This window comes from Apium graveolens, unplaced genomic scaffold (genome assembly GCF_009905375.1).
Source record: "Apium graveolens cultivar Ventura unplaced genomic scaffold, ASM990537v1 ctg5209, whole genome shotgun sequence".
In the NCBI taxonomy this organism is placed as follows: domain Eukaryota; kingdom Viridiplantae; phylum Streptophyta; class Magnoliopsida; order Apiales; family Apiaceae; genus Apium; species Apium graveolens.
In genome coordinates, this window is record NW_027418861.1 from 56,977 (window position 1) to 68,268 (window position 11,292).

The 11,292-nt window shown below is 35.1% G+C and overlaps 1 non-coding gene across 1 annotated transcript; it reads left to right on the top strand.

Annotated features, from left to right (window-relative positions):
• Positions 1-9,745: 9,745 nt before the first annotated feature.
• On the top strand, positions 9,746-9,852 carry LOC141702484 (small nucleolar RNA R71). Its single transcript, XR_012567135.1, has one exon. It is a non-coding gene; the product is annotated as a small nucleolar RNA R71 (small nucleolar RNA).
• Positions 9,853-11,292: the final 1,440 nt, after the last annotated feature.

Genomic DNA, 11,292 nt, shown 5'->3' on the forward strand with positions numbered 1-11,292 from the left:
CAGAAACTTCACAAACTGCTTACCAACTTCTGCTTCTGCAGCCTCTTAAGAAAGGAAGGTGGAGGATAGACCTGTTTCTCCCCTGTATTACCCTCAAGAGGAGTGTGTTCCACAGTTTTCTTCCTTGGTTCCACTTTTGCTTACTTTCACACTTCTTCTTCAACCACAAATTCATCTTCCGAAACTTGAGATTTTTTGGGATTCGCAACCTTCCCAGACCTCAATATAATTGCCTTAACCTGCTCTTTAGCTTCCTTCTTTCCTGGAACTTCAGTGTCACTAGGAAGTGTGCCAGGTTGATGATTCAGCAATGCATTGGCAATCTTCCCAATTTGATTCTCCAAGGTCTTGATAGACACCGCTTGGCTCTTGCACATGAGCCTCAACTCCTCCAATTTAGATTTTTTATTAGATTGTTGCAGTTGAAGTTGTTGTCTTGGTGCATATTGTGGCTGTTGAAAACCAGAAGGGTTATACTGCTTTGGTGCATACTGTTGATAAGGATGTTGAACCGCATTCTGAGTGTTGCTCCAACTGAAGTTATGATGATCGGTTGTTGGGATGATAGGTGGCTGGAACTGGGTGTTTCGACCTCTGAAAGTTGCTAACAAACTGAGCTGATTCACTAGATATAGCACACTGCTCTGTCTCATGCATACCAGCACAAAGCTTGAAGGGTTTTTAGCACATAAACGCAGCGAAAACATAAATTTAATCTTAAAAAAAACCGAAACCCTCCGCAGGATCCATGCGAAAAAATAATATTTAATTCGTAGTTCAGTATGTTTACCTTAAGAAGCTTTACATTAATGGAAAGATGGAGATTATTAATAGCGATCCAAGAACGATGAACGGAGATCCTTAGCAGCTGCTCCTCAAGTGTGAAGCGCTCCACCGGTATCCACCAAGAAAACGATGTAATGAAGGAGGAGGAGATGGAGAGAATTAGGGTTTTGTAAATCTTTTTGGTTGAGACAAAAATAGGGTTTATAATAGTAAATTTATAGGCAAAATTTTAAGCTGAAAATTTTCCCGTAAAATATTATTATTATTAACCCTTTATTATTCTCACTAATAATTAAAACATCTTTTAATTATTAATCTTTTTTCTAAACTCTTTAGAAATAATTCTCTCACATGATTTAATTTTTCAAAAATTAAATTCTTAATTAATAATATTAAGAACCTTTTCTTAATTAATTTATAATTAATTAAATCTCATTTAATCAATTATTAAATTTTCCAATTAAGTATTTATTTCATAAATAACAAATTATCAGCCATTATTAATTAATTCCTCCACCATTAAATCATTTTCTTTTATGGTGTGACCCTATAGTTTCAATATTAAGCCGGTAGTAGAAATAAATAATAATAAAAATATTTTATCATTATTTATATAAATTCTCTAATTCATTAAATATGATTAATTAATTAATCATATTTATTCTACATCGTGAGGGATACTTCTCAGCATATCGCGACTATCCGGATAATACGAATTCATTGCTTAGAATACCAAGAACCTATTCAGTGAATAGTTACCATACAATTAATTCCTTATACCCTACAATGTCACAATTAAATACAAGGTATGGAACTTGTGTCAAGCCTATCTTATTTAATCACTTGCTTTCCCATTCACTATGCTTAGTTCTATTTAATGTAAATTAGAAACTCCTTTCTAATTTCATTCACTCTGGCCAGAGATTTCTGAACTAACATAAGTGGATCAGCATTGAACATTCTCTTCCTACACTGGAAGGGGTAGATCCTTTATTGATCATACACTATCTTAGTGTACAAATTCCTATACCCAGTAGAGCCCTTATAATTGTCCCTTGAGACTAAGAACTAAACCAAAGCATAGTTCAGTGTACACAAGATGACTATGATGACCTCAAGTCTAAGGATACTTGTACAACTATTACTATGTGAACAACTGCTGATACGTGAGTGAACTCCATCAGTTGTTCAGCTGTGTGAGTCATGTTCAGTGAACTTATTCTATAATAAGCACCTACATACTAGCTATAGTGTCACCACACAAATGTCTATGAGAACAGACATCCTTCATAATGAAGTAAGCATAGTATGTACCGATCTTTGCGGATTATTAATTACCAGTTAGTAATCCTACGACCAGGAACTATTTAAGTTTAGAGTTATCATCTTTTAGGTCTCATTATTATGATCTCATCACAATACATAAAAAGCTTTACTCTAAACTGTGGTATATCTTATTTAAACATTTAAATAGATAGAGCCTGCAATAAAAACAAAACAAGCCTTTTATTAATATCAATGAAATCAAAACAGATTACATAAAAGTTATTCTTAAATCCTCATACATGATTGGACTTAGGACATATCTATTTCAATCTCCCACTTGTACTAAAGCCAATCACTCTGGTATCTAATACCCATCTTGTCTTTATGACGATCAAAGCGACTCTGAGAAAGTGGCTTTGTGAGTGGGTCTGCTACGTTGTTATGTGTGTCAACTCTCTCGACGTTGACATCTCCTCTTTCAACAATCTGAATTGCACCACCATTTAGAGTAAACATGTACCCTGACATGGATTTTCTATCACTTTCTGATTGAAAACTAGAGTCAATATAACCCTCTATTTTCAACTCAGATTCACCACCAAAAACAAGAAAAATGTCCTGCGTCCTTCGCAAGTACGTAAGGATGTTTTTCACTGCTTTCCAGTGGTCTTCACCTGGATTGGACTGATATCTGCTTGTCACACTAATTGAATAAGAAACATCAGGCCTTGTACACAACATCACGTACATGATAGATCCTATTGCTGAAGCATAAGGAATCTTACTCATACGCTCTCTTTCCTCAGGTGTCTTAGGAGACATTTTTTCGGAAAGGGACACTCCATGGCTCATCGGTATGAGGCCTCTTTTGGAGTTTTCCATGCTAAACCTTTTAAGCACTTTCTGGATGTATGTACACTGGGTATGACCTATCATTCTTCTAGATCTATCTCTATAGATCTTCATACCGAGAATTTAGGATGCTTCTCCCAAGTCCTTCATGGTGAAGTTCTTTGATAGCCATACTTTGACTAATTGTAGCATCGGTATATCATTTCCTATAAGAAGTATGTCATCCACATACAATACAAGAAATGTTACCGCGCTCCCACTAACCTTCTTATAGATACATGGTTCATCTATGTTTTTGATAAAACCAAACTCTTTGATTGTCTCATCAAAACGGATGTTCCATCTACGAGAAGTTTGCCTTAAACTATATATGGTTCGCAGCAGCTTACACACTAGGTCTTCATTTCCCTTGGAATGAAAACCCTCTGGCTGTGTCATATACACTTCCTCCTCAAGTTCCCCATTGAGGAAGGCCGTTTTCACGTCCATTTGTCAGATCTCATAGTCATAGTAAGCAGCAATCGCAAGCAAAATCCGAATTGATTTTAACAGGGCTATAAGAGGAAAAGTTTCATCAAAGCCAATCCCTTACCTTTGTTTGAATCCTTTTGCCACGAGCCTGGCCTTATAGGTCTCCACCCGGGCATCTGCTCCAATCTTTCTTTTGTATACCCATTGCACCCAATAGGCTTAACACCTTCAGGCGCCTCAACCAGAGTCCATACTTGGTTGGTATACATAGATTCCATTTCGGATTTCATAGCACTATGCCATTTCTCTGAGTCAACACTACTCATAGCCTCATTATAGGTCACAGGGTTGTCATCATTAATGATTGACAACTCATTGTTATTCTCAATGACAAGGCCATAATACCTCTCAGGTTGGCGAGACACTCTCCCTGTCCTACGAATGGGCTGTTCCACAGAAGGTTGTTCAGTCTGAACAGGTGTTTCCACTTGATCCATAGTAGTTTGTGCTTCTTGAACTTCATCAAGTTCAATTTTGCTCCCACTATTTCCTTCAAGGATAAACTCCTTTTCCAAGAAGGTAGCATGTCTGGAGACAAACACCCGATGATCGGTGTAAAAGTAATACCCCAAAGTCTCTTTAGGATATCCCATAAAATTACATTTTACGGATCGAGATTCCAGCGTATCTGGGTCAACTTTCTTGACATAAGCTGGACATCCCCAAATCTTAACGTGTTTAAGACTCAGTTTCCTTTCTTTCCATATCTCATATGGTGTTTGAGGAACAAATTTGGAAGGCACCTTATTTAGTAAATATGCTGAGGTTTCCAATGCATAACCCCACAGGAATACTGGAAGATTCGCATAGCTCATCATGGACCGAACCATGTCTAACAAAGTTCGATTTCTCCTTTCAGATACTCCATTTAACTGTGGAGTATATGGAGGAGTCCACTGAGAGACTATACCATTTTCTTTGAGATAATCTAGAAACTCTCCATTCAAGTATTCACCACCTCGATCTGATCGAAGAGTTATAATACTGTGTTTAGTTTGTTTCTCCACTTCATGTTTATATTCTTTGAACTTTTCAAAGGCTTCAGACTTGTGTTTCATCAAATACACATATCCGAATCTAGATCTATCATCTATGAAAGTAATGAAGTAAGAAAATCCACCCATGGCTTGCGTAGACATTGGTCCACATACATCTATGTGTACCAATCCTAGCAAATCTGCAGCCCTCTCTCCATGTCCACTAAATGGAGATTTGGTCATTTTACCCAATAGACAAGACTCGCATGTAGGATATGATTCAAAATCAAAGGGGTCAAGTAACCCTTCCTTATGCAATGTTCGCAGTCTATTTTCACTAATATGACCTAGCCTACAGTGCCATAAATAGGTCAGATTTTCATCATCTCATTTTCTTTTATTAGTTTGTTCAATCTGAAGTAAATCATGCTCTACGTCACATACATACAGACCATTATTTAAAATGCCACGCCCAAAAAGAACATTATCTCTAAGGATAGAACATTCATTATTCTTAATAATAAATGAAAAACCATCCACATCCAACATAGGAATAGAAACAATATTCCTCACAATAGAGGGAACGTAATAACAATTATTCAAAATAATAGTCTTGCCCGTATGCATATGTAAACTAAATGATCCTACAGATATGGCCGCAACCCTTGCTCTATTGCCCATACGTAGAATCACCTCATCTTTTTTAAGAGTCCTACTTCCCTTTAGTCCTTGCAATAAATTGCAAATATGAGAACCACAGGCGGTATCAAGTAGAAATTTGACTTAGTGACATATTAACTTCGATCATGAACATGACTGAATCAGAAGCGGTAGTCTTACTACCCTTCTTCTTCTTCAATTCTGCAAGGTAAACCTTGCAGTTCCTCTTCCAATGCCCCAACTTGTTACAGTGAAAACAAACAGCTAAATTAGGACCAGTCAACTTGTGAGCATCTAGTATGCTTCGGAGTGATAGTGCAGAAGACATGACGAATATAGTAAATCTGTAAATGATAAACACATAACAACACTTAGCAAATATTCAATTTCATTTCAAAACACTATATGAATCGGGTCTTTATTCATAAGTGTCTCCCACTAGTTTATCTAATTTTTTCAACCCCCTAAGTGAAAATTAAGCATTCATAATGCTAGTGGGAATAGGGATCCTACATTCCATCACACAACCTCGGCTGTGGAACGAAACGTCATGTGATGTTCACTAGGCAGACAACTCTTGTCAATTACATCTTATGTTATTCCCTAATATAAGTTTATCCTTTTGAATAATTGAGTCACGGCTGTCGCACGACAAACTCAATATTCTAAGTCAAGTCTACCCAACATTTCGTACAATTGAATCAGTCTCCAACGGCCCACGGCTATAGCACGTACCGACCTTTAGATTCTAATTCAATGTACACATCTCTATGTAATAGACAAAAATTTCTTATTTCGAAATTAAAGCCCTCGACTGTAGCACGAAATGACAATGATTTAAAAATAAGAACCACCTTCTACCATGTTGAAAGGCTATGACCGACACAAGCCCGTTGTGTCATTGGCCAATTACTACTTGATATTATTTAATTTTAGAGGGATTATATTATGTTACAATCATAATCATATTATAAAGAGATTCTTCCTTTTAAATTAAATATTTCAAATCAATAATCGATAATCAGATGATTCCCAGATCGGGTGGAGCATTGTCAAGAGGCGTCACTTAATAACCCTTTCTTACAGATAGAAATATGTTGTTACTTACTTTTTTCGATGATCCTCGATACAGAAGAAAGAGTTCGGGAATTACTAAATACGGCACTATAGAAGTCTATCCAATCGCCAAAAAAGAGGATTTTATTGAGTATCGAGGAGTCAAGGAATTTAGGCCAAAAGGTCACCAGAAAGTAGGCATCAGAAAGAGGTATTTTTCTATTTCTAAGCTGATCGAGACCCAATAAATGCAATCGATTAGTCCTTCGACTCTAGGTATTATTTTTTTTTCAAAAACTAAGTAAGAAAAACTCATGGTAACAATTCGAGCCGACGAAATTAGTAAGATTATCCGTGAAGTGGAGACGCATATGAAATCTAAAAAATGGAAAACTAAGGCTCATAATAAGAATTTTTTTAAAAATGTTAAAAGATGGTTATTTGATTGTAAAACGGATAAAGACAGAATCATCCTTTCTCTCAATATTGAAAATTCATATTCAATTACGAGTTTCATAAACACAAGAATCTCATGATCGTATTCATAATATTTATTATTAAGGCAAGAAACGATTCTTATTCTAGATTTTCTAGAGCACGCCTTATATTGATTTAAGTTCACCTAAATCTATCATCGCATGGTAAACATAGGCATATATCTCATATATAAAATTAAATAAACAAGTAAATGTAAAGTGCAATAAAGTAAATGTGTTTGGTTATGGCCCCATCCTATGTGATCTTTATCAAGCTCATGATAAAGATCAAGGTCAATCTAATATGGTGATGGAAATAAATACAACTACTTATTACATAAGTCTTCTTCTTTGTTTAGACTTCTTGTATGCCTCGTCTTCTTCTTTGTATCACCTCCATTGGATAGCCTTCTTGAGTCTTCAATTACATTACATGATTGAAAGTAAAACTAATCTAATGAACTTACAAGAATAACTCGAGTTACATTCGAGATTTATGATTACAAAGATTGACGACATGCTAGTCGTATTTAAAACCAAAACCATTACACTAAGGTCGAAAGGCCATAACCATCCACCATGCTCATACAACACATAAAAGCATGTTAAAACACATAATATGATCTTAACATATCATATTATCCATGATCTAATCATAAAAAGAAAATATGACAAAAATCAGAAAAATCAAAATCAAATCAGAAAAACAAGAATCACTGTTTACGGGAAGTAAACGACGTCAAACGCCTTACAGACGAGTCGTTGATAGATTAAGCTATCATTTTTGTTCAGACGCTCGTTTACCTATGGAATAGGGTATTCGTTTGCGTAAAGCGGACACCAGATCCAAATTTCAGCAAATCTGCAGCAGTCAATTCAGAATCCGTATCTAATATGATTCTCATAATTAGAACAAACATAAATCATGTATATATCAGTATATATACGGATTACATAATCATCTTATGATTATACAACTCACATGAATATCATATATTCAAAACTATACATATATAAGCCTATTATATCAACATCAAATAATGGCGAATCACGTACATGCTCATATATCGAAAACAGTTAAACACATAAACGAATTAAAAACTTTTCGCAAGTAACTCTGATGCCATTGAAGGGTTTTTAGCACATAAACGCAGCGAAAACGTAAATTTAATATTAAAAAAAAACCGAAACCCTCCATAGGATCCATGCGAAAAAATAATATTTAATTCGTAGTTCAGTATGTTTACCTTAAGAAACTTTACGTTAATGGAAAGATGGAGGTCTTTAATAACGATCCAAGAACGATGAACGTAGATCCTTAGCAGCTGCTCCTCAAGTGTGAAGCACTCCACCGGTATCCACCAAGAAAACGATGTAATGAAGGAGGAGGAGATGGAGAGAATTAGGGTTTTGTAAATCTTTTTGGTTGAGACAAAAATAGGGTTTATAATAGTATATTTATAGGCAAAATTTTCAGCTGAAAATTTTCCCATAAAATATTATAATTATTAACGCTTTATTATTCTCACTAATAATTAAAATACCTTTTAATTATTAATCCTTTTTCTAAACTCTTTAGAAATAATTCTCTCACATGATTTAATTTCCAAAAATTAAATTCTTAATTAATAATATTAAGAACCTTTTCTTAATTAATTTATAATCAATTAAATCTCATTTAATCAATTATTAAATTTGCCAATTAATTATTTATTTCATAAATAAATAATTATCAGCCATTATTAATTAATTCCTCCACCATTAAATCATTCTCTTTTATGGTGTGACCCTATAGGTTCAATATTAAGCCGGTAGTAGAAATAAATAATAATAAAACTATTTTATCATTATTTAGATAAATTCTCTAATTCATTAAATATGATTAATTAATTAATCATATTTATTCTACATCGTGAGGGATACTTCTCAGCATATCGCGACTATCCGGATAAATACGAATTCCCTGCTTAGAATACCAATAACCTATTCAGTGAGTAGTTACCGTACAATTAATTCCTTCTACCCTGCAATGTCACGATTAACTACAAGGCATGGAACTTGTGTCAAGCCTATCTTATTTAATCACTTGCTTTCCCATTCAGTGTGCTTAGTTCTATTTAATGTAAATTAGAAACTCCTTTCTAATTTCATTCACTCTGGCCAGAGAATCCTGAACTAACATAAGTGGATCAGCATTGAACATTCTCTTTCTACACTGGAAGGGGTAGATCCTTTATTGATCATACACTATCTTCGTGTATAAATTCCTATACCGAGTAGAGCCCTTATAATTGTCCCTTGAGACTAAGAACTAAACCAAAGCATAGTTCAGTGTACACAAGATGACTATGATGACCTCAAGTCTAAGGATACTTGTACAACTATCACTATGTGAACAATTGCTGACACGTGAGTGAACTCCATCAGTTGTTCAGCTGTGTGAGTCATGTTCAGTGAACTTATTCTATAATAAGCACCTACATACTAGCTATAGTGTCACCACACAAATGTCTATGAGAACAGACATCCTTCATAATGAAGCAATCATAGTATGTACCGATCTTTATGGATTATTAATTACCAGTTAGTAATCCTACGACCAGGAACTATTTAAGTTTAGAGTTATCATCTTTTAGGTCTCATTATTATGATCTCATCATAATCCATAAAAAGCTTTACTCTAAACTGTGGTATATCTTATTTAAACATTTAAATAGATAGAGCCCGCAATAAAAACAAAACAAGCCTTTTATTAATATCAATGAAATCAAAACAGATTACATAAAAGTTATTCCTAAATCCTCATACATGATTGGACTTAGGACATATCTCTTTCAAAGCTCACATACACTAGTGATCTGATTAACTCCATAATTAGCCAAAGAATCCACCTTCATCATCAAAGCCTTAAGCTGCGCAGCTATAGCAGTAGTTGCATCCACTTCGAGAATTCGTGCTACCTTGCCTTGATTTAGTCTCTGAGAAGGGTTTTGATATTCATTAGCATCCATCAGTTCAATCAACTCATAAGTTTCATCGTAGCTCTTAGCCCATAAGGCTCCACCTGATGCTGCATTAAGCATAGGTCTGGACTGTGCTCCCAAGCCATTATAAAAGCAGTTAATGATCATCCAGTCAGGCATCCCATGATGAGGACACTTTCTAAGCATCTCCTTATAACAATCCCAAGCTTCACATAAAGACTCGCCTGACTACTGCGCAAATTGGGAAAGAGCATTCCTGATTGCAGCTGTCTTCGCCATAGAAAAGAACTTAGTAACAAACTTATGAGCAAGATCTTCCTATTTAGTGATAGTGCCTGGAGGTAGAAAATGCAACCAACACTTAGCTTAATCCCTCAGAGAGAATGGGAAACGCCTTAGCTTTATAGCATCTTCAGACAAATTGTTGAACTTGAAAGTGTTGCAGATCTCGATGAAATCTCTAATATGCATGTTGGGATCTTCCATCGAAGAACCCCCAAACTGAACTGAGTTATGCACCATCTGAATCATGCTAGCATTGATTTCAAAAGTGTTAGCCACGATGGCTGGCCTGACAATGCTATACTGAATATCATTGATCTTCGACTGAAAGTAATCCATCAAAGCCTTCGGATTCGCTTCTGGTTCTCCCATTGCAACAAGAGCTTCTTTTTTAACTTTCTCCTCAGCAACGACTTCTTCTTCTACTACAATTTCTTCCTCTACTTTCTTCAATGTTCTCTTTCGAGATCGAGAATGCGTTAGCATACACGCTCCCTAGAGTACCTGAAAAAGCAAACAAGTAAACCAGTAAGTAAAATATCCGAGTTAGTGAACTTTAATGACCACTGATGTCAAGCACATAAAATAAAAGCAAACCACGAGTCCCCGGCAGCGGCACCAAAAACTTGTTAGGGCGAAAACACGCGCTAAAATTACACGCAGGTATACGCTTTTGCAAGTAATATAGAAATATTTCTAGTTTGTTCCCACAGAGACTCTTTTAAGTTAACTTCAATTTATGCACTTATGCAACAATGGTATGGTTATTATTCAATGCTAAGATGGTAACAAGTTGGGTTTTTATTATAACTAAGAGATTATACTAACTAAAATTAACGAAGAGAATTAAGGTTGAATTACTTATATGACACAAACATGAAATTCTAACTTCATTAAATACTTCATTCAATAGCCTATTTGTTCTTAACCTTAGTATGCAATGGTGATGACACTAATCAGAAAACACAAAACTAGTAAATGCCAACTTTCGTTGTACGAATACCATACTACCAGAAATCCACAAAAAAGATAGAACTGAATAGACACCAATTATATTGAGACCCTATATGTCTATAGAATTTGACAACATAACGGGTTAATGCGCAAGTTATCTATCATGATTAAATAGGGAAAGTAAGATGGTTACAATTACCTATGAATCATGCATAACAAATACATGAAACTATGCTAGCATGGCAAGTTCTAAACCTCTATATTCACTATAAGCACAACCAATACTAGGATATCATACAACCACCACACACTAAGGTATCGAAATAAATTAACTAAAGAAATCCATACGTAAATCCGTTAGAACCCCACGATAACGATTAGCCCAAAATCGAAATCATCATCACCGTGGGTTCCGATAAAAGCATGGTATAATAAACTAAGTCTTTATAAACTGAATATAAAACCAAA